Source organism: Mastacembelus armatus, chromosome 3 (assembly GCF_900324485.2).
Source record: "Mastacembelus armatus chromosome 3, fMasArm1.2, whole genome shotgun sequence".
Taxonomy (NCBI): Eukaryota; Metazoa; Chordata; class Actinopteri; order Synbranchiformes; family Mastacembelidae; genus Mastacembelus; species Mastacembelus armatus.
This window is the reverse complement of record NC_046635.1, coordinates 13,299,031-13,324,438: the sequence shown is the minus strand read 5'-3', so window position 1 is coordinate 13,324,438 and position 25,408 is coordinate 13,299,031. Positions and strand designations below refer to the sequence as shown.

General features: G+C 37.8%; 1 protein-coding gene across 2 annotated transcripts in view; it reads left to right on the top strand.

The window, feature by feature from the left end:
• The window catches only part of mafa (MAF bZIP transcription factor a), a 70,891-nt gene extending 54,669 nt beyond the window's left edge, over window positions 1-16,222 (top strand). The window contains exon 3 of one of the 2 annotated variants that reach the window (XM_026319651.2): window positions 15,879-16,222. The gene's annotated coding sequence lies outside the window, so the exon portion shown is untranslated. Of the gene's footprint in view, window positions 1-11,728; window positions 12,083-15,878 lie in introns of those variants that run through there. The other variant, XM_026319652.2, reaches the window with a different exon arrangement.
• Window positions 16,223-25,408: the final 9,186 nt, after the last annotated feature.

The following is a 25,408-nucleotide window of genomic DNA, read 5'->3' as shown; positions in this document are numbered from 1 at the left end:
ACAGCACCTTAACCACCTTGATGAAATTCATTATGCCCTAGCTTGTAATATTTTTCATTAAGAATTCTTTGTTGTCAGGTCCACACACCATCATGCCTTCCTGCCAAGAGATTTTATCTGATATTCTCCAGCTTAACATTACACATTACAGACTTTAAAAAAAAAAAAAAAAAAAAAAATGTCAATCTTATTTTCACAAACACAAATGATCTCTCCTCTATCCACTCACCCCAACAGGTCGAGGCAGATGGCCCCCCAAACTGAGCCCAGTTCTGCTGGAGGTTCTTTTTTTTGTAAAGTGCCTTGAAATGATTTGTATTGTGATTTGGCGCTATACAAATAAATTGAATTGAATTGAATTGACTTATTAATGGCTTCACATCAAATGTGTAATAGATTTTTTTTTTCCATATTTCTTGCTTGTAGCAGCATCATCCTGCTAAAGCAAATAATATGTGGCTAGTAATTATACAATGAATCAGAAAAAATGCTCCCATCCTTCCTTCTTCCCTTGTATTTATTTTAAAGAAAGCTTATTATAAAATAAAATTGATATATAAAAAAATAATAATGCTGAAATATTCAATCACTTGGAAAAGTCGACCAACAATCATTTGCACATATCAAGTTCAATCTATTAATGCTTTGTAAATTAGGGAGCATGAAAGAGGCACTGTGAGTGTGCATCTGAGACAGACTGAGCAGGGAAAAGGAAGGGCTGAGTAGAGGGAGGATATGAGAGCCTTCTCAAGGGACCTTAAACAAACTGACTAAAGTGGTCCTGTTTTCTGATCAGGCACAGAGAGGAGAACACTTAGCACTGCTGGAGACACTCTAAACAGCCACTGAGGAATTAGACTGTTACTGGGAAACTTCACAGCTCCTGCACTGGGCCATGTCTCCGACTAAGTAATACAGAAAATAGAACAGGCAATAAATGCCAACATACACATGCATGCATACGCAGATCTAGCTATCCTTGCCTGCATCGCCAGGTATGGCCAAACAAACATGAGCTTAAATTTAGGCCCCATGTTAGTTACCCACAAACAAAATAAATTAAAGTAAAGCACTAGCGGTACCTGTCTCAAACCAGCACAGAAAAACATGCAAACACACAACACAGGATACCATATGCACTACAGTCTCTCTGAGGAAAAGCAGCAGATAATGAATGGGTCCCTCACACTCTCCAGAAAAGTGCCGCAAATGACTTGAGACAAGGAAAAATTTGTTTTCACTGAGTAAAAGCAATGACCTTATTTCTTCTCCATGTTCTTATACACTATCCTTTTGCCTGCATTGCCAGGTTCAGCCAAACAAACATGAGCTTAAAGTTAGGCCCCATGATGTCAATACAAACACAAGATAGAAAGTTCATGTTTAATTAGGTGTCCCCCCTTTTCTAAAGTTCATTTCAATTAGTCCCACCTCGGCCCCAGATTCAGGTCTCAGCGATTTGTCATTGCCTCAACTTCTACGTAGCGCAGTGTGGCCACAATGCAGCGTGTTAATGTGTGTGTGTGTGTGTTTGCATGCGTGATTCTGTTTATGTTTTGTGTGTGACCTCAACAAAAAAAGGGGGACTCCTGTGCCCTTGACATTTCTTTCTTGTTGTTATGATGAATTGCAGGGGTTTCTTACTAGTGTAGTTCATAAGAGATATTCACAGATCCCTGGTTTGTTCCCAACCCCCGCCTAGACTGCAGAGACATCCATATAACTACTCTGAAACTTTTTCCATCATTCCTAATTGTAAATGTAGAAGTTTTCTTTCGTTACAACTGGAATGGTATTTAGATGTGACAGATCTACTCTTAACTTTAAATTAAATCACTTATATCAATTATATCACAGCTATAAATAATGTTTTAACATTTTTGAATTCATAATCATAATCATATACTTGTATGCCACTTGTTTAGACACTTAAAAATAATATTTCTAATGCTGTTACATAATTTTTTTAAATAGCTCTGAAGGCATATAATTCAGATGTACTATGTATCTCTAGCTTCGTGTATATAGGTGCCATGGCTCCATGGCCTATATGTCCTATGTAGAATCCTGAAGGTGTACTATGTCTTCTCTGTCCATTTTGTGACACCCAAACATAAGCCGATCAATCAGCTGTAATGAAACCCATCAGGTCACCTTTGAAATTTATCATTTTTTTGGTGTGTGTAAAACGAAACGCCCCAAGATGGTATGGAGCTAAATTTAGATTACCTATATGCTAACACACACACACACATATATATATATATATATACTGTATATATGTATATATATATATATATATATATATATATATATATATATATATATATATATATATACTGTATATATGTATATATATATATATATATATATATATATATATATATATATATATATATATGTGTGTGTGTGTGTATATATATCCTTTACTCAACAAAGAAAAGGACTTGGACATCTGACTTTGTCTACTTCTTTTGTCCTCATACTGTCACAGTCATAGCATTTGCAGTGGTGTATCTAAACTGTGTACTTAATGCAAAATTACACACATTTCTTCAAGAGTATAATTGCACAGAATCAGAAAGTTGTAAAGGTAAACATAATGTGAAATGTTGTTTTGTTGCTCATTAGCTAAACAAAATTGAGCAATCACCTGACTATTTGACTCATCTCTTTCATCCTGTGGTGTGTTTCTCTCTGTGTGGTTCTGTCGCTTGCAGAGGTTTGAGGTGCTTAGCATCTCTTGTTTGCACACAATCCGTCTGTGATTATTGCCCGCTTCAGGCTTCATGCACAGTGATACGTCTTTTCACAATTCAGCTTCATTTGCATAGATTTTGCCAAGAACCCCTCAAATCTTAAGGAGTGTGCTTAAAGACGAGTTAAAGATGAGCAATCATAACGACAGATCACCTTGTTTGTGTTAAAGGCAGGCAGTATCAGTATCAACTGAGTCGCATGCAGCAAATTGGCTCTTCAAGTCAGAGAAAACACACACTTTTATGAATTTGTATTGATGCAAATGAGAGGATTTCCAACACTGTGGTGGATTTTCTACAACATTTAACACTTTTTCTGAATAGTCAGGCCAAACCTGTCTAACTGCAATCAAGGTCCAACTATACGGTTCATTTTCTGCAGATGGTACACAAAAAGTCCTTATTCAAGCATTTGTGAAGAAATAAGCTTTTCTTATGTGATTGTTGATTTGCTTATTTATTTCTTTTTTTTTCTTGTTGTCATTTTTTTTTCTGCTGAACACAGCTGCTTGAGCCCCACCATGCAGAAAGGCCCAATATGGCTCTGTCTGTAAATCGGAGTCCGGGGGCCACAAGACAGAAAACAGGGGAGAACCACCCGGCAAATTTTAGCACACGATGGCTCCCTGAGGGCATCATTTGGGGACCACAAAGATTTTTCCCCTCCTCCTCTCTTTCCTTTTTCCTGCATGGTGAGCAGGTTGGAAAGCTCAACCCTAACATTGCTGCTGACACAACCACTCAGGGACGGCTTTAACAGCTCTCTTAGCATGGCACCTGTTATTGAGCCGTCAGAGAGAGTGAATGAGAAAGAGAGCATTGTAGAGGGAGAGAGAACAAGGAAAGTAAAAGGAGCTATGAAAGTGGGAAAGATTGAAACTCAATTGTAATTTCAGGGCTGTCACAGTTCTGAGAGCTGGTAATTCTGTTGCCGTGTTGGTGAGCAGATGCACTTGAATGCCTCTCTACGCTGAGACTGATTCCTTCCCTCTTCGTCCAGACTAATTAAATTTTTACATTCATCATGAATCAGAATAAACAAACTGATATAATAATTAGATTCACATCAGGCTACTTTGTAAACAGAGCAGAGTATGTGTCTATATACAGGTCACACTTCTGCTCCTATTTTGTTTTTGTGCTTCTCTGGGTTAACACATTTTATTCTGACTATTTTCCATTTTAATGCAACTGAAATTACTCAGTTACATCAGTGTCCTTTTCATAGATATTGTAACTTTTCATTTGTCTTCTTCCACTGCATACAATTGGGTTTTGATTTTTTTTTAATGAATAATAATGCCTTCATCAAACTAATAATAACTATTAAGACTCCCTATATGTCAAGTCTTATCAAGATAAATGACCCACAGTACAGTACAAAAGATCGTCATAGAAATAATAATAGAAAATATACTGTTTTTAGCACTGAAGAAAAAGAAAAAGGATGGAGATATTTCAAAGATTTTTATTAGATTATCACATCTGTTTGCGGTAGAAATAAATTTTATGGAACATTGGGTAACAATAGAAAGAAAGAAGGAAAGAAAAAAATATTTTGGTTTATTTTCTCTTTGAGCCAATCATCAGAGGTGAACAGCAAGTAGTTGTCCATTCAAGCAAAGAAGTGGCATTCCTCTGCAGAGCAATCAAAATGGATTAAACCAACCACGCTCCAGCTGCCTCCACACAAATCAGATATGCCTGTGATGATGATAATCAATTCATAATAAAATAACACAACATAAATCTGATAGTGTTGTTCCAACAATTTTAATAACATAGATTTAAATATTGCCATGTGCACTGGAGTGATTTATTGATGAAAAAGTGCTATCAAGCTTATATACACCCCATTTCTGGTGGCTCGCCAATAATGCCATTAACTGCATTGTTCAAACTCATTATGTGATGAGAAACACAATAATAATTGCAGGACTACAAATTCACAATTTCTCCCATTGAGCTGATCACTTTTGCTAGCATTATTAGTCTCTCTTCCTCGTCCCCCCTCCCCCTCTCCCTCTCCCCATCCTCTCTCCCCCTCATCTCTGGCTCACTTTGTCATAAATCCTGTGAGAGGCTGGTGTATAAATCCCTCATGCTGAATTAGTATTGTAATTTTAGGTATCCATGTATGCTTCACTGGTGCAGACTTTGGAGTTATTAATCTGTGGGGACAGGTGCCACAGAAACAATATGCTGAGCGGTTGGCCTGCGTACTGAGCCGACCCCACCCATGCCAAAGCCCTCAGTGCATTCAATTAGAATTACAAGCTATGGACTGAAGCCCAGGAAAAGCAAACATAAAAAAAAGCAAAAAACTGAGGAGATATTGTAAGTTTTATCATTAAAAGTTAACATTATTTTCAGTCTCAAAAGATTTATCTCTTTCATATTCTGTATGTTTAAAAAGCTCATGGAGATTACCATATAAGCATCAAATATAAGTTACTGAACAATGGCCATGTTGCCTCTTTTGACATCTGAAGAGTGTTTGAGCTGAGTTGCTTTTAGAATCCTATAATGTGTAGTTTACCACCTGTCTGATAGAAAAGCTGTTATGCTGCACATACGGTCCACTGACAAACATGACAGATGAAACACTTTGTTTGCTTTTGTTTAAGCACCAGCTCCTCTCCTAATACAAGCCTTTTAAGTGATCAAAAAGCCCTGGTGATATTTGATGTCTGTGGAGAGAGGGTGGAGGCAGAGGAAGTGTCACCCGGTGATATACAGCTCCAGTCCTCTGTCACACAGTGCAGTGTCTGCTGGGAAATAATCTGACATCTTGTGCTCAACACATCCAAGCGATGAGCAATGGAGGAGGGAGGAAGAAGAAAGGAGGTAGGCTGGGAAGAAGAAGAAATAGAAGAGTGATGGGACAAAGAGACGAGGGAGAAGAGAAAGGTCTAGGGAAGAGGTAGCAGGAGTGGGACAGTGAAAGGAGAGAGAGGACATGATCAATTCAGCAGTCCCGTCTCCATCATGTCATCACCTGTCAGCATAGATTTAAGAATAAAGCTTTTAGGAGACCTTCCAGAGCTACAGTCTGATCGATGCCCTGGCAACAACAGAATCTTCTGTGACTGCATCAATGGGAAGTACAACAAACTCCTGCACTAAGTTCTTGTGGTATGTGACACACTTTACCCACTCAGATTTCATTTCATCCACACTCTACAGAATCTAAGAAGGATGAACTTTTTGTCCATAATTTCAATATACCAATAAAAAGAGAAAACTCAAGTGCATAATGGTCAAGTCCATTACAGGAAATAGAAGAGCAAAGATGAAGAGTTTGTGACAGGGTAAATAAATTGAGTCATTAAGCTTGTGTTTGTGAGAGCCTGGCTCCCATATGACAGTGCAGGGTGACAGGGTGCTTCTTCTGCTGTTCCCCATAAACAGACAAGCACATTGGTTCATTTGCCTCTCTCTCATGGGCAGCTTTTCCTTCTTTCTTTCTGGGGGTAACTTAGGACTCTCACTCAACTTGGCCTTCAAAAACTAGTTTTAGTTATTTGTTTCTATCTTGGCTTCTTTTAATTAATCTACGCCACTGTCAAATGTCAAACTCATTTTGAAAGTAAATCTCAAGCCATTTGCCCATAAATAGCCAACATTAAAAATTTAACTGATTTAACTAAAAATTTGACTTAGTGAAATTTAGAAATATTATAGTAAAAGAACTGTAGGTATGTAAGTTGAGGTTCTCTTTAGTCCTCGAAGAAGCAGCAATTTTGCTGCACTTCCTGTAACCAGTGAGACAAATACATAAACTGATTTTGTATATATATAAATATAAACTGCATTATATATTTGACATGCTATTTTCCCATTTTTCAACATAAATAAGTTAATAAATGACTGTTATATTAGCACGAAGCAAACACTGGTCTATTTCTTCATGGTGTATAAATTCTTAGTGTTAATTTTTTTAGTAAGAAATATATATTCTTGCACAGGTCTTGGCAATTCTAAATACATTTTCCAAAAAAACATCAGGTCATTTACAGTATATGCTCAAACCAGCTAAAATGTAAGTACAGCTCCAGGCACAAATGTGCATATTTGTGGTTTTCTGCTGACCCAGCCATCTAGGACATGTGCCATCAGGTTCCTCCACGAATCTCTTCCTCCAGCAGCTCCTCTAACCTGAATAGCCATATAGATTATACACAGTGTCTCCTGAACTAGTCTATGTACAGTGGCAGGGATACTGGAACTTTGTGATAATAGATAATAAACACACAGTCATACTTAAGAACCAGTCATGGTGTGGTTGGCACAGATAATAAAACTTAACTACTGGTTATAAGAAGCTGCTTATTGAATTTGCTTATTTTTTTAACAAATGTTTCATATGCTTTAGTTGTTTATTATATTTTTCATGTTCATTCCTGTATATGTGGATTCCTGACAATATGGATTTAAAAATGCAATAATAATATAGGTAATACAGTGTTAAACAGAGACTGTTCCAGTGTTTCAAAAGGTTTGTGTCAAAAATATGGTAATGATTTGGCTATATAATAAGAATAACAGAGCAAACAAGTGAAGTGTTAAAAATCAAATCTGCCAGCAGAACGGAAGAGATTCTTTTCTGCCCATTGGAAATTAAAACCACAATTATTCCATCTCTGAGACACAGAGGGGAAAATCTATCTCAAGTAGAGTTCAAAATATTATGAAAATCTTGAAGAAACAAACATATAAAGACAGTCACATAGATGAAATTGAGATAAAACCTTTCCTCTCACTGCTTATTGGTATTGCTTTTATTCAATTCCCTTTACTTCCAACCCTCTCACTCTGTCTTTTGATTTCAATGTGGAGGGCAATTGATATGTGAGTGATGGTACCCATCAGTGTAGTGCATGAACTGTAAAACTGTCAGCCTGTGACAGATTGACTGACATGGTCAGCTCTTCGATCACTACCACACAGAGGGCTGTGTTAGACCTAGCTGCAGAAAGATACACAGTGAAAGACATGCATGGAGAAACAGAGAGTGAAGAGAAACAGGTGCATTTAGAAACTCTGGTTTATTTAGTGTGTTCTGTGAACATTGATCAAATATGGCATTGAACTAAAACCATAAAACAAATATGGCTGGTTTTCAAAGGACTGCAAAGAAAGACAAAAAACTGATATATTGAGAAGGAGTGTTCCCGTGTAATTTCCAACAGCTGTTGATTCAAAGGGAAAAACTTTATTCGGTCCAGATGGTCTCAGTCAGTGGCAGAATGAGAGAGCTGACTTCATTGGCTCCAGCCATGTGTTTTTCCTCCTGATAGAAATTAAAATGGTCGTTCGTTTGTCACCGCTCACTACACAGCTTAAAATGTAGCAATGAAACATTCCTTGGTGATAATGCACCATAATTACTCAAATGCCTGTTCTTTATCTGAAGCAAAGGGAATAAAAGGAACACTATACTCAGATGAGATTTTAAAACCCAGAGAGCTTGCGCAACTCACAGCAACAGACAAAGCGCACAGTCAAAAGTGCTGGCCTTGTTCAGCTGGGAAGAGTCATAAAAGCCTGACATTTTCTTGTTGAAAACCACAGACAATCTATGTGTTGTTCTGGCCCTTTATTTTTTTTGTTATTACAGCAGTGCTTAAGTGTGACAATAGCTTCTATAGCTGGTGGATGAGACCAAGTATCTCTGAGTATATCTGAGGCTGAGTATCTCTCCCTCCAATCAGCTGTAACACTCTGTGGTAGTGTGTTATAGCAAGTTTCAGGGTGTGGTGTGATAAATGTATTTATTTTAGTAGTCTGATAGCTATTGATCTCCTCAGTGGCTCCTCCACAGGCTAACATGGGACCCTGTGAGGAAGAGAGTAGGCGGCTGCCAGCACACATACACATCTCACACTTCACAAATGAGGTGAAAAACACACTCCGTTGCAGAGGTGTGGAAAGGTTAACAGTGGCCTCTGACTGCCAGTTTAACATGAAATCAAGTCATTTATCGGAAATAAAAATAAGAGTGTCTCAACAGTCACCTTTACGGAGATGAAAGACCAACGCATGACAGAAGTTGAGTCATGGCGGCGCGAAACTGACACAGAGCAGAAAAAAATATCCTCATGCTTGTTTTCTAGGCTGTGCTGCACATCCACATGAGTAGGCTGGAGAGATATGGGCATGAATAACTGACGCATAGACCTGACCTGTGGTGGTTTGACTCAAACATCCACTACACCATAATCCCAGTAGCACCGCATTAAACCTTAGCGCTGCTCAGTGCATCTTGCAAGGAGATATTCTGAATGTTTGATTGTTACTGGCCTAAAGTCAGCCGTGGGCTGTGGCGAGTCATAATGTTTCGTGAGAAATATCATAGACACTGGCTTTTCAGCTCAGTTTCACTTATGTATTTTACTTTTGATCTCCCTGTCTTTGTCAACCTTTCATACTTTCTGTATCTACACACTGACAGATGATTCATTGAGCTTTTTTTTGATGCCTGCTGAAAATGTCAGCTGCCTATGTCTTGACAGTTGTACAGGTCGTTCTCTTAAATAGTTAAAATATATTTACTTTAAGCACATGCCTATGTGTTCATATAATTACCTGCATAAGTAGTTTTTAGAAAACACATTTACATTTATCTTTTATTTTTACTATTGTATGATGAAAACAAACCAAAAAAAATTAAAATACAATGTTGTGACATATTTCTATCATGACCTGTGAAAAATGTCGGCTAAAAAAATCCAAAAATAGAAAATATAAAAAATTACTCCTGATTTTGACAGTATTAAAAAAATGTCCTCTAATTTAATCGTTTGATACAACTTGACTGTTTTAACAAATGATTAATCTCCATAATTATGCAGACTTTAAATTGAGAACAGAAATATTATAAATTAAAAATATTTTTCTGACATATTGTATTTTGCTGTAACTTGAATGTGTGTGAAATTTAACATTGCTTTTATGTCTACATAAAACTACATACAAAACTGTAGAATGAAATGAAACTGGGTGTGTTGCAGTTGGCACTAAAATAAAAAAAATAAAAAACACCCCAAAAAAACAAAGACAAAGGTAAACATTAGTCTTATTCAAGCTACACAACTGCTGAAAGATATTCACTTTATAATGTGTTTTGCTGTGCAGACGCTGCCAAATGGCCGCAAATTGTGAAACACTAAATGAGCGCAGTGTCGCTCTCATTGTGGTTTAGTCTATAAACACAGGATCTGACTGGGTAATCAGTATTTTTACTTTAGTTTCTTTAACTGTAAATTTACCTAAGTGAACTAGAGAGACCTCTCTGGAATAACTCAAGATATCCACAGAGATAAGAGATGAAAACTCCTTGACTCATAGGACTAACTAACTAATATTACTAAAGATTTTCCATAGCAGTTGTGTATCAGCTCCTTGTCCATTGTGACAAGTAAATAGTTATATCTATCTCTATATTTATCTGTGACTTTTGGGACCATGCACAAGTGTGTATGATCAGACTTTCTGTGTTTCACTTTGAATTAAAAATGGAGGCATGGTGACCTTATAGAACAGTGACAGAGTCAGGCAGACATTCTACACAACTCCCTGAAGTGTGAGTGACACTTCAACTAAACCCATGAGTTACAAAGTTGTGCAACTCCAAAACAGAGATGTTTTACTCCTCTTTCAGTCCATGAGGTCGTTAACAGCACAATGCACAGAATGTGCATTTATGTATGCTCTGCTGACAGTTTATACGCTACACCAACTTAAATCTAATGCAGTCAAATACAATAGTCCTTCAATAAATCCTCTTGAAATCTGGAAAATGTAGTTTGTGCTGGTGTCAAACTGTATTGCATTATAGACATGTTCTGTCCACTATCTGTTCATAACTATGGATCTGATAAATAACACCTCTCTGTATAATGCAGAACAACCCCCAGAATGATACAATTGAATTAGCAGCGCTGTGAAAAAGCTTCACCAAATACTGATATTATTGCCTTCATGAATGCTGGATTTATTGCAAGACTGTCACATTACATTGCTTACACTGCACATTACTTTTAACTTGGGGTACCTAATAAACTGCTGACTGAGACCATACATCTCTTTTGTACTGTAAACTACAGTGATAGCACTGATGCACAAACAAATCAGTGAAACAAGAGCAAAACAAGTACCCGTAACGTTCACCATTAAACAATAAAAGTGTAAAAAGAAAAATTCAGGCTACATCAGACTTCGAACACTAAAGATCAGTGAGAGGATCAGTGGAAGGTCATCTGGAATTTTCCACACATCATTTGCTCAACTCTCCTTGCTGTTTATTCAGTTTGCAGTGAAATGTATGAAGTTCCTACATGACTACATGTAACCTTATTCCACTGTTTCTCAGTTTAATTTCTCTTCCTTACATTGTCATGTCTGCTTATGTTGATAAGTTACCTCCAAATCAATCAGCAGCCTTTAACACAGCGAAATATTGTTACAAAATTGCGATTGCATATTACACGCTAATGCTTGTGTGTGTGTGTGTGTGTGTGTGCATGTGTGTGTGACAGAGAATGAGAGGAAGAGAACAGTTAACTCAGTGAAACAAGTAGGATAGAGAGAGGCTATCAGCAGATGAACCACAAGCATTTGCATCTCAGGAAATGTATCAGCTATGCGGGACAGTCCCAAGACAGAACTTTTGTGCTTTTATGCCCTATTTTATGTGTGCACAGATAAGGTATGTGGACATACCATACTCATAAGAAATATTAATGTAACACTTCTATGAGGCATGGAATGGAAATATAACATGGAAATCTAACATTTCAGACAACTTCAACTGCGCTAACAACTGGCTGTATTTAAATCTCGTCTCAAAACCATATTTTTATTTTTATTTTTTCATTGTTACTCTATGTTATGTTATCTGTTTTCCTCTTCCAGTAATATTACATTAGATTTCCAATATTCATGGTGTGTTTTTCCATCTTTCACAGATCAAGACTTCATGGGCTTTTTAGATGAAAAATTATCAATACAAGATGAAGCATCAGCAGAAAAGCAGTGACACATTGCCAACATGCTCTTGTTCCCGGTGCCAGCATCAATAATTCAGCCACTAGCTCATAACTTTATTTTCAATGCATAATTGAGGCCAACCAATGTTTTCTCCAGCCATTTATATGTCGAGCAATTTTTAAACAATAAGAGGAGCAGTCCATTAAGCTTTTAACATCTTCTCTTTTTCAGACCCCAGTTGATGCTGGAAAGTACGCGGCCAATGGGGCCTGTTTCACTCTCCTTGTGCTTTGTCCTCAGTTGTGTGAGAGGTGAAGGGAGGAGGCCTGGGTTCAGATGTTTACACTTCGCAGTTGTAACTATGTAAAGAATAAAGGTCTTATGATTGCTGTAGTAGTAAATAAAAAATACATTTAGATGCCACATGTGAAGAGTATGGTTTGGAAAGAAAAGCTCTTTGCGTGAAAAGGTTACAGTACCTGTATTTGTGTGTTTGTTCTTATGCATGTGCAGTCACTGAATGTATTGTATATGTCTGTGTGTGTGTGTGTGTACATAGTAACTTACAAACAACCCAATTTTATTAAAGTAATTTTCTAAATATCTAAGTTGCATGCATATTTACAAATAAATCTTATTTCAGAATGCTACTTAAAAAACCTCCTGCATCCAGTGACTCATTATATGACCAGACAACATTGCTCATTTATTTTGTACTACTGCTTAATAAATATTGATTTACTATTTTAATTACATGTTAATCTCAAAGCACATAGGTGTCAGAGTTATGACTCTCTCAAGTCACTCTGCAAATTTCCTGTTTGCAAATATTTATTGAGGATGTCATCCTGAGAGGGCTATAAAAGTGAATAGCAATCATTAAACAGAGAGTAGCTGTCTACAGTATCTGCACAAGTGTCAATATCAGCAACAGTGGTTGACCCAGCTACTAATCAATTACTTTATTTTTTCAAGGGCTATAATTATCAAGACACAAACACAAAATAAATCATTTAAAAGTTGAATGTTTAAAAAAATATTTACAAGATAGGCATTATATTTATTGGGCAATAGCAAAAAAAAGACAAAAAATAAAAAGGATGAAAAACCTATTTCATCTAGATTTTCTGATTTTTGAATTCCTGGGTTTGCTTTAATGTTTCAAAGTAGCTATGATAACATGATATTTTACTGAAATCATGATAATTATTATTATTTCTGTCAGATTAGATGACAAATGTTTCAGTGACTGTAAATATGAACCTAAGAGCTTCTCACACTTAATACTGTGTATTGTAGTAGGTGGTTGTTTAAAAATCAGTCTCAATGCAGCTAAAACTGTTCTTCAGAAAGGTGGGCCCACCAAATGTGAAAATTTCTTTCATAAGCAGGGGTCTCTGGTTGAGGTGAATTACTCCCCAAAATTGTTTTCTGAAGCATAACTTACGAATGCACCAAAGGGAATTTTTCTAAACTTTGCAGAAAATCAAGCGTAACAATATTATAATGGATCTAAATAATGAAGCAGATCATTAGTGCTATTTTCTTTTTTCTGCAAATTGTTTTATCTCCTGTTGGCATAAGAATATGTCATCATAACTAATTTAACAGCAGTGCCTTAATGAAGAATCATCCACTTACTGTTGAATCAGGTATTATTTTCAACAGGTGAGGAAAACATTTTATTTATTGGTCTGCATAAATGTGCTTATAAACTGTAAATAATAGGTTCACAGTAAACACTAAACTGTGTAGAGGTAACCACACACCCTAAAAGGTCATACCAAATCCTTCCAAAAATATATTGAAACTAAGAATACATGTGTAGAAAGCTAACAAAATTCAGTTCAATTCAATTCAATTTTATTTGTATAGCGCCAAATCACAATACAAATCATCTCAAGGCACTTTACAAAAACAAAAAACCCAAAAAATCCCTTATGCGCAAGCACTTGGCGACAGTGGAGAGGAAAAACTCCCTTTAACGGAAGAAAAAACCTCCAGAAGAACCGGGCAGAAAGAAACAGTAATTAATCCAATAACCAAATTTTCATCTAAGCCAAGCAGATTGTATGTAAAACATTTACTTCAAAAAGGAGTGTGGAGGAGTTTGTGTTCCATGCAGTTGTGTAGTGTTTGCATGGTTTGTTCCTGAGATCAAGGTTGCTGGTTTAATTGAGCCTGTACAGGACCCAGGGCTGAGAGAGCAGGCAGAGGAGCATCGATAAACTATGAAATGGTTCCAATACAACCAATCAATGAGGCTTTGTGAGCAGCTCCCTTGTGGCTTTGATTTTCCTCTCAAACAACAATCCAGGATCTCCACCTTCAAAGGCAAACTTTATCTTTGCTGCTATTGTTGCTTCCCCTATGTTATCCATGTCCATTAAGGACTATCCCACACTTGAATCACCAAGGAGACGAGTCCTGTTGGTCTGTGCAATGGTAACAACAACCAATAAAGGTCAATCTCCCATGGTAATGGCCAATTGGGTTTGTTCCCATTATTGGCCCTCTGAGCCATGGTCAACAGATGGAGAGCTGGCATCACTGACAGAATGTACACTCCAACCTTTAGGAGGCTCAGCTCTGTCTCCAGGCAGTGTTGTGTGATTCCTCTCACTCCTTCTCCACTTATGTTGGCCTGTACATCACTCCATCATGTGCAGCTCCTGTACAAGGAGACACATTGCAGTTGCGTCACAGGACTAACCGTCTAACCATTTCAGCTAATTGCCTCATTAATGATTCACTGGCGTTAGGCTGCTCTAGCACTTCGCTGTGGGGAGCAAATTGTTCTGATTGGTTTGCCTCTGTCAATAATTGATGAGGCAGTGAGCTGAAGTGCTAACACCTGGCTTTGGAGTTCTAAATGGCCTTGCATTCCCATCACACACTCTGTTATCACACACCCTGGGACCACATTCAGTCTTGAACGGCTGGAGTCTTGACTGTTACTGTTCTCTCAGAGTGGATGTAGCATGCCCCAGGGCAATGGCTGTGATCTTAGTTGTAAGGATATTATCTCACAAAACATGGCTCACTGCTGTGTGAAAGGTGGACAAAACAGACATATAACTTGTACTGATCTGTGCTGTAAGTGGTGGAAAGCAAAAAAACACTGTACTTACATGGCTAGATTGTGCATTTATGCAGTGATACCACAAATAACAGTAATATTGCAAGTAAATATTTATATTTCCTTGGTAAAAGTACAAATACACTAATGTATCTTTTATCAATATTTGTTGTCTCTAAAATTCAGTAATCATCAGCCAAGGATATGTGTGCCTCATGGAGTAAAAATAGTTAGACAAAAGGTTGGAAACCACTGTATAGACAAACCTAGATGTTACAATTTCAATGATACCCATTTTGCAGGTGTGAATGGAGCTGTAACAGTATGTAATGGAATGTCAATAATTGTTTTGTTCTTGGTGAATAATAATAGGCACTTCTGCAGTAGGGTCATGTAACCGGATCTCCAATAGATAGTAGCTGGATTTCACTACCAATCCTGTGTCTAATGACCCACCCACAAAGCAACCCTTCTGATTACATGAATCATTCTTACTTGGTACACATGCTGCAGAGGGGTCTCACCAAATTTTTCTGTATTTTAAGAAGGAAAAACAGAAGAACTGTGTTCTTGTATTGTAAATGTTAAAACTGCTTAATGTAATGGAAAGTAGACATAGATGAGACTCGCAGATACTGTTAGAGAATTTGCTCATCTCTCCTTGGCCTTAATTGAAGCTGATTAACGAGTCACCCCCCCATGATGATGCCACTGTCACTCTGAATCTCAGCCAAGTGGGCTTGGCATGTACACTCACAGGGTGGTCACTCTGCCTTTGTTTTTCTACTGGCACTAGTAAGAGCAGAGCCCTCCCCACCCCCCAAATATTGTACTGTGACTCAATGTTTGTCACCATAAGCCCTGTTTTGGGGGACAGAGTTCAGACAGGGGTGTTGTGTGGCTCATAATACAGCTCACAATGGGGACTTTACTCAATGTCTGATACTGTACAGTACATCAGTTTGTGTGCATACACCCTTTGATGACTTTTTTCTTTTTCTCTTTTCTTGTCCAACCCCTCTATTCTCTCTTTCTCTTTCTGTGAACAGATAACCAGTGATGACATCAGAGCGAATGACCAATTGTACGAAGATGCCTACAAAGCACAACATTCAAAAATGACTTCACTGAAGAACAAAAGACAAGTTCCACTGAAATCCCTCAAAAATCCTGCAGTGAAATTCTTGAAAGCTTCTTACCACTCCTTTTTCCCTACTTAATATTTTACTTCCAGCTTTTTTCTACAAAACATAAAAAATAAAAAAAACAGACTGACTCATACTGGTGGTTGATAATGCCAGATAAGTGGAAGGACTATTTTCTCTTTGGTGGGAAGATCACCAATGCATGCTTCTGTAAATAGATCATAATAAAACCCTATTCTTATTCCTAATATAGGAAGCATTCTGAGTTGCTCTCACTAACCATCTCATAGACCTTCATGACTGTGGATACAGTACTCATGGTTTAATATTTTCCATATGAAGCTGGTATTCTTCTTACCTCCTCAGAGACCATGTAATTATGATTTCCAATATAATTTCTCTACTCTTTGGACTTCAACAATTGTACTTCATATTCTTCTTATTCTCTTTACATAACAGCCTATCCCTCCTCTCCAATATGCACATTAGTACATGTAAATAGAGTTGAATGATGACAACAGCATGGAACAGACTATAGTGTATACCACACCCTTTGCAGATCACAAAACCTTTTTAAAAGTTTCAAATTCTTAGAACTGTTTTCTCATAGTTAAAGCTATAGTTTAAGGCATCTGGATATTTTTCCTATGTATTTTAATAGATGCATAAAGGCAGTAGCTATAGGTAATATTTGACTACAAGGATTATAATGCAGCAATTTCTTTGGTATAGTCAATCAGTCCCAGCATGAAATAAAAGCTCAAACTGAGGGGAAAAAGCAGGCAACTCAGCCAAGCAATGAGTCAGCCTGGGAATATCTAGATATTATTAACATTTGATATTTTCATTTATATTGCTATTTATAGCTTTCTCAGAATATCTACCTTTTATTATTTTCATTTCAAAATTGTCCTCTCCCTCTCCATGTGATTTTTTTTGTTTTTCTTTTTAATTGTATTGTATAAAACTGTACTCTGGTCCTGAGACTACACATAGGGAAAACAACACCTTGCTGATTGCAATGTAGACATAAGGACTTTGACCTCAATCTTCCATGGACTATGAAGCTAACCAAATGAACTGCTATTATGCCAAGCCAATGAAAAGACAACTTCAAAGGTTACCCTCCCTAGTGATAAAGACAGAAAACCTTTGCATGGACAACAGAAATAATGCAAGCTTTTTGAACACCTCATGTCAACCATAACGCATCCTCTACCTCTTAGTGTGTATTGTGAATTGAGGATAACCATGACTTTTCAGTAGACCCCTCTACTCTCTTCACAGTAAACATAAGGACTTTGACCTCAATCTTCCATGGACTATGAAGAAGATTTTCTCAAACCCCTGTACTGTGAAGACAGTAGAGGGGACTGATGATTCCAGGGCATTGTGAGGAGAGTGTTGCTCTGAATTGAATGCTAGTCCAGTTTGACATTAACATACTCTTGCATATTAGCGCATGCATACAGATGCACAATCATACACAGCACCACTGAAATATGTGGCTGTATATATGTACAGTATATCCACTATAAATAGTCTCATATGCTGTAATTTGCATGTTGACTTGTACAATAGATGTAACATGACCATTCTTCATAGAAGAGGTTCTACAGGTAGGCCTAGTCAGTGAATTGACTCTCTAAACCAATGCAAGCTCTTTGTCAGCTTTACATCTCCTTAAATCAGTTTGAGAAAATGTATAATCAAATCTCAGAAATAATTTTACCTCTCCTGGTCCTATTGTGCAAGGTCCACTTCAGACAAACAGCAGTGCTGAATGGACACATAACCTTATCTTTGATGTCAAAACCTGACCACAGTGAGTGTGGGTATAGGAGAAGATAAGAAGGAAGGCAAACTAGGGCGCTCCAATTAAGTGGCAACACAGAAAGTGGCATGAGGCATCCTGCCAGCAACTGTCCATTCATTCTATGTCAAAGGGATTTTCACATTTCAATGAGTCTATATGCTGCCAAAGAAATCTTAGATCAGAGCAAAGGACAGCAGTGAATGGAAGTGGGACTCTGCAGACAAGATGGGAGAGGTAAAAAAGAGCTAAAAAGCAAAAATTTTTAGTTTCTGGTATTTAGCCACCCTGGAGAGTTCAATAACCCCCTCACCTCAAACTGTTACACCATCATTCAGCTCTTTGAGCTGTCATGACCTCATGTCCTGTCTGAGGTTAACCTTGTGTTAATGAGCGTGGCCATCAGCTCAACCAGATGTTCAGCGTTGTGGTTAAATACCCGTTACCCTTCTAGCCCAGCAATTCTTTAATGCTTGCCTAGTGCAGATGTACTTTCTAGAAACACCTATGCTCTCACCAAGTGAAAGATGATTTTGAATATATAAAGGATCTTATACTCTAAACTCTAAACAGATGTGTTTCCATTTATAATAAAAAAAGATAGTTGGATTAAAGTCATTCAATATATCATAGAAAACAGCAGAATACAAGTGGTTACCTACTTTGTATGCTCCTTGTTTGGCCAATTTATTTGAGAAAATCTTCTTAAATCAAATGCTGACAGAGCACACTGTATTACATAAACATATTCACAGTCAACGTGTAAACAAAATTAGGACGTATGACTTAGCAGTGATTAGTTAAAGAAGATTTAAAATACAGGAAGGATGAAAATGTCATGAAAATATGAGACATTGTATGTGGTAAGAAACAAGTTGTTGAGCAAGTGTTGATCTTCTCTGAGCCTCAAGGTGTTCCACTTTCTTAGAACTGCAGCTGAAGGCAATATCTGACAGGTTGATTTGTTTTCTGTCTTTTTAAATGTAAAGTGTTCAGGTTACGAGTATCCTTTTATTTGGCAATGACCCTGACCAGGATAAGGACATGTATGGAAACATACATGTCCTTACATACATACATGCATACATGCTCATATACAGAGTACACACAAATACAGAGGTTTCACTCATTCATTCACTCTCTCTCTCTCTCTTTCTCTCTCAAACACACACAGACACACACATATACACACACCCAACACAATGCTAATCTAAACAGCGAGGCTGTATGTAAACAGATCGTCAACATAATGGGATTGTTCAGTGTGCAAACAATAAGCTGTTAGTGTAATCACAGGTCAAAGATATATTACCCAGAGGGCCACGCTGTAGGTATATTAACATGATGGATATGTGGGAGAGAAGAGGGGGTCAGGCATATGAAGGATACACAGCTCTACTCACTCAGATTTACCCCCTGTTGAGGCCCATCCACTGCATTTCTTTCCTCAGCCTCTCTTGCTCCTTGCTTCTTCCCCTTTTGCCCCACTACCAGATTCCTTCCTTTCTTTGCCTCATTCTAATACCTCATAATTGTCTTTTTCATTCCATCCTCCTCCCATTCATCTTGTTCTGGAGAGAAATAATCTGTCAGCAAAGTTCAGTGCTCATTGCAGTAGCAGGATTAAGCAGCTCCAAAATCTTGTTTCAAAGTTCGAGGGGTGTTTCACCCATGTCGGATTTATAGAAAAGAAAGAGGCAAGAGGAAGGGGCAAGTGGAAGGAGCAGGAGGAACGACAGCAATTTGCAGTATCAAATCGGAGATATCCACATATATATATATTTACAATGTGATAGGGACAACAGGTTAGCTATATAGCTCAACAAAAATGAATCTAAACTCCGTTTAACCTAGTTGAAAGCACCATGCTCCTGCATCCGAGTGAGGAGCAGCATATGAGTGCAGCATCAGTCAGGAAAGGTCCTGTGTGTAGCTAATGCCACTGCACCTTGAACTTATTAACTTATCTCTGCTTTATTTGATTACCATCTAGCCCACTGTCAGAACTGGCTAATAAGTCCATGTCCTCTTGTTTAAACACTCCATTAGTGCCATCACTGCCTAGCTTGGGTACATACTGCATACATCTGTGGGCCACTGAAGCAGATACACACTGGGGCCAAGTGACAGAATAAACACGCAGAACATGGGAGAAAACAACCTGCAAGGTAGACAATATGCACAAGGAGGGTGTTGGGCTTAAGATGTGGTCCAACACTATTTGATGGGCCACTCATACAAAATAAAGTGTGGTCATGGAGGTGCATAAACATGATCACAAGGATAACATTATTTATAACATTATTTTTCCATGTTGTGTAATATTGAGGATTGAAAATTGAAAGGGGAGTATTAAATGGGAGAAAAACTTATTGAACTAATATCTCTTCCAACCACACATACCCCTACACCTACATACACACACATAAACACATGCTTTTCCTGTGTTTGTATTATTAACAGTTACCTCAAGTCAGACATAGACATGGCAGTAGGGACAAAGGTTAAAGGGATTATATTGAGGAAACCTATGTCAACAGCCATCCTTTAAATCCTGACCTTCAGACCAAAAGAAGACTGGAAAAAATTATTCACATGTATGAGCTCACCACGTTAGTCACGTAATACTAAATCACAGGGCATTTCAATTAAAAATTGAGTTGAAACTAAAAATGCTTAAAACTTAGCATATGAAGCAAAAAGGATTTTGATGTGAAGCTATACTGATGACGACTGCTCTAACAGCCAGACAGCAGCAAAGACAGAGCAAACCACCTTATGTCACATCACTAATGACATGGATGAATAATAGAGCCTTTAAAGCCCCTACTCCCACCTAACCACATAAGCTTGATTTCAGGGTGAGCAGTTAGCTATCAAGTCCGTCATTCTAATGGGATGGCCTCCCAAGATGATTAAAGGGGGTTGGAGAGAATCGGCTTAACCAAAATGCCTCAGTTAAAATAAATGCTGCTGAAAATGCTGTGTGCCAAATCTTTACCTTCTGATTAGGAACGTTATATCATACATATCCTTTTAACGATCATTGGTTGTGGAGAGATGTCCCAAGTCTTCATGTAAGGAATATATGTTACTGTTCCAAACTACATGCAAACTGAGACTGTTACAAGTAGTGGGGGCTTTTACAAATACCCAGGTTGCCACTATAGCAATAAATAAATAGTGGAAATAATAAATTGCCCTAAGCTATGGACAGGTGGCATTTCAGCCTGCACCGTTTAGCTGTGCAGTCTGGTTTCTGACAGCTTGATTTAGTCTCCTGCACCTGAGCCAGAAACAAGAGAGAAAATTAACTGCAGGAAAAACAGCTTAACTAGATTCCAATTTGCCTGCTTTCAAACACAATTGATGAAGCTAATGGACTTTTTGGTAGCTGTACCACGTTTATCGTGATCAACCAAAGAGTGTATGCACTCCTTCAGGGTCAGGTGCAGGGAACAGTCAGAAAGGTAATAGCACTAATGGGATTTGCCCTTGCTCGGGGTCTGTCTTTGGGGGACATTAGGGTTTGTCGTTAGGGTGCAAAACAGAGATTAAAGTGGCTCAAGGGTATGTGCTAGGATGCATGCTGCTCTCCCTGCTGTGAACTGGTTGTAATCTTTCAGTTTTAGAGAAGTGAAAAGTTTGTGGAGTCCAGAAAGTTACACATACATTTTTTTCTGAGCCACCTACAGAGCAGAGTATGTGAGACAGCAGGGGATGACCATATGCTATCAAAGTGTTCTTCAAAGATCCCATCTTTAGTCGACTAAATTAGACTGTATCATCAGGTATACCTAGTAAATACAAAAGAAATATAATTATGAAACTCAATGTTCTGACAGAAACAAAACAGAAAGTTCTGCTGGAGGTTTTTTCTTCTGTTAAAGGGAGTTTTTCCTCTCCACTATCGCCAAGTGCTTGCTCATAAGGGAATTGTTGGGTTTTTAGTTTTAGTTTTTGTAAAGTGCCTTGAGATGATTTGTATTGTGATTTGGCGCTATACAAATAAAATTGAATTGAATTGAATTGAAAAAAAGCAGGTGTTAAGAAACAAGTTGCTTTTATTTGAAATGACTTTGTTGGCTGTGTCCCATTAGTGTGGGTCAGCTCATGATTTCGTATTTACGTGCTTTTGAAAGACTGTTGCTGGTGAACAATTACAATTTTATAATTTCTATCACAATGAGCCCCTTCTCTGTTACTAGAGGTTAAATTGTGCTTGCCCCTCATTTCAATTGTACTGTAGTAAATGTCCACATTATTTCCCACATGGGCCTGGCTGTGGGGGTTGATTATCCAATGCTAGGCCTTGGTTGGCTCTGTTATTGTCAGAGGGGTCGTAAGCTGCAGTAACTGCTACTAGGGTCTTATTGCTATGGCGATCAGCCCCTTGCCACTTGGCCTCCATGACCGCAGTCAGAGATAAGCTTTATGGGAAAGCACATTAACATGCTCTGGCAGTCACCTTCCTACTTTATCAAAGGCAGTTCTGTGAAATCAAGTGTTTATGGACCCCCAGTGAGGGTATAGTGCTGCTGATTGCCTATATTAGAGGTTGAGTGTAAATGAGCTGAAGGTGGACAAAGGACCTTTCGTAGTGAGGAGAACTAAGGATGTGATACTGATGTTATTCTTACTAAATGAGCAATATCTTTAATGACTGCAAGACCCCATGAGCAGTTTACTAACCGCTGGATTACAAATATTGTCTGCAGTATAAATATATCCATGTCTTCCATTCTTTCTACAAAAACTGACACTACTGTAACAGAAGAGATGTAAAATGTGTTTATAGATGACACAGCATTTTGGAGTTATTAATTATATTAGTACTATTGTATCCTATATGTTACACAGTCTTTCTTTAGTGTCTTCTTTTTGTTATATTGATGCTACTAACTAAATTGTCAAACGGATGTCCTTTTTTCCCTCGCAGTTGTTGATGTGGACATTTTCATGTGGTTATGAGCGAAACAAGGCTAAAAAATATTGAGATGTCAGTGGTGTGCACGTGCTTACATCCTGATCACTGGTGAAAGATCCTTTCAGTATGTCTGCAAAGATGGATGATGATAGCCCTGTGTCTTTGCACACATCAGGGGCCTCTATTGTTGTCACTGGACAGACAGAGGGAGTGAGAAAGAGAAAGATGTAGCCGCAGCTTAATGTCCTCTGGTGCTGTGCATGCTCTTTCCTATTTGCTTTTCCCTTCACGGCACGGTTAACATCGTAAATTAACCTTTCCAAGCCCCCGTGCTCAGAGACTGGTGCGCAATACAGACAGGGAAAAAAAATAGATCTGTGTTATGCAATGCAGTAGCACTGATCAGAGATATAGGCTATTTCTGTTTTTAGCTTTTTGGATAGGGAATAAAACAACATACATTGTTCATTCAAGCACACATTCTACTTTATGTGCATGTCCCATGTACTCTGAAAATATGAGGCTATGTTTTGTTCTCCATCCTAGAAATGTAAATGAAACATATGAAAGAAAAACATATTGTAGAGCCTTCTCTTCTTAGTTCAAGTCTGTAAATAGGATGTACTGTAAATACCAAACAGCTATGCATGCTAATATACAAGCAATTTGTTCAGGTACTTTTGTAACCCAGACTTCTCATATGGCATGAAGTGAAAAAAGCAAACATGAAAAAATAGAATAAATTGTGAACACAGATATGGTTTGTAAACAACTTCAAATCTAGAAAATATATGTGTTTACTGTTAATGTTTTCTTACTGATAACCAATGTATTGCCCTGCCATTTACTACAATGCTCTGCTCATGTTACATGTTATCTTTTTTATGTTTCATAAGGTAGGGCTGAGGCCATAATCCATAAAGACCGTAAATCACTGGTTTGTATAAAAGTTGAATTAGGGAGTAAGAAGGTGTGGGGAAAGATGGCAATGTGACCATTTCCATTGCCACTGCATATTCACATGCATACATGTAATAATTAATGACATATCCCTGGTGTCAAACACAGCCAATGCCATGGCAAAACAATTTAGCTTAGAAGCAGCAGAGACTTGGCTGCTATTTGAGTTATCTCACCAAAACAATATATCACCAGCTTTGAAGTGTGCTGTTATTTTAAAATGGCATACATTTGTTTCTGATAAATAACATGCAAAACCATTAAATAAACTATGAAGCTGGTACAATAAGCAATTTTGACTCATTCCAAATTGTCCAAATGATGATTTGCAAGGGAGAGATTTTGAAACGTTTCAGATTTGTTTTTCTCATTTCTGATACTATGACCAGTCAAAATGATTATCTGTATGTTAAATTTGCCTCTGCCCTAGTAAGTCTAATGTGAGACATTTCATGATGAGATCAACGGAGGACATAAAAAGAAAATCTTTATGGTTTCTAAGAGTGTTTATTTTCAACAATGTTAGAACCATGTTAAATCCCAAGGCACTCATGGTAGATGGAAGTGTCTAATTTTTAACCTGTGCTAAAGATATTTTAAATTTAATAAATAATTATTATAAGAAGATTTTTTGTGTCATATTCTGTTCTGTCTCTTAACATTTGCCATTATTGTGTTCAGAAGACAAAATTAATGAAGACAGACAAAGAGGAACTAAAGAGTAGAAGAGTATGAGTTCTTTTCTACTTAAGTGCTTGGTCTTTTCACTCATTACATCCATGATGAAATGCAAAGAAACCACAGTCTCAGACACAATGACAGTTAACCTGTGGCTGCCAGCTGCTCCTTCAAGGGTTCAGTTTCACTTTACTTTGGCCTAACAGACCATAGTTGGTTATTATATCTCACTTCTTACTCCTCAAATACAAAATATGACCCCATACAGTAGATTATCATCCAGATATCTATAGTGGTGTGTATGATATTTGTTGTTGTATTTAAGAGTTTTTCACTGCTCCATGCCTGCAACTTCAGACACTCCTAATAGTTTTCTGAAGGTTCAGATTCAGTCCTTATTCAATTAAAAACCACTCACACTCACTCACAGAGCGAGGCTAGACATGGCTGTTTGTGTTTTGTACGGTTCAACAAATTGTCTACAAGAGGACACATACAATTGGTTGTTTCATTATTGCCCTAGATATAATCAATTGACAGCGCCAATAACAAAGCCACATCAATTTATGAGACGACTCCAGCACATTTCTCTAAATGGTTGAATGGCACTTCTATTTTAGGCCCCTGTGAGTCCTTATTTGCTTTGAGCAGAAACCTACATTATGAACCATATTATCATATATACCAAGGGAATCTTTTTAGATTTTAGGGTTCAAAAATTGTTTGAGTCATTGGTTGTGGCCTGAAATTCCACATGTATGTTCTGTTTTTCTCTCCCCCCTACCTTTTCTCCATGAGCAATATATGGCATAGAAAGAAGTGCTCGCTTTTTCTCTCAGTCCCTCCACTCCCCTCCTGTAGCATAGATAAACAACACGAGTGACAGTCTCTCATCACTCAAGAGGCTGAATCTCTGGCCCTGACCCGATAACATCAAGTGTGTGTGTCACCTGTCAACTGGCTTCTGTCACACTTCAGTAGGAACTCAAAAACAGGACTGTGTGTATGTGTGTGCGTGAAGTCAATTGGGGGATGCTATTGTGGGTTTAAGAGTGC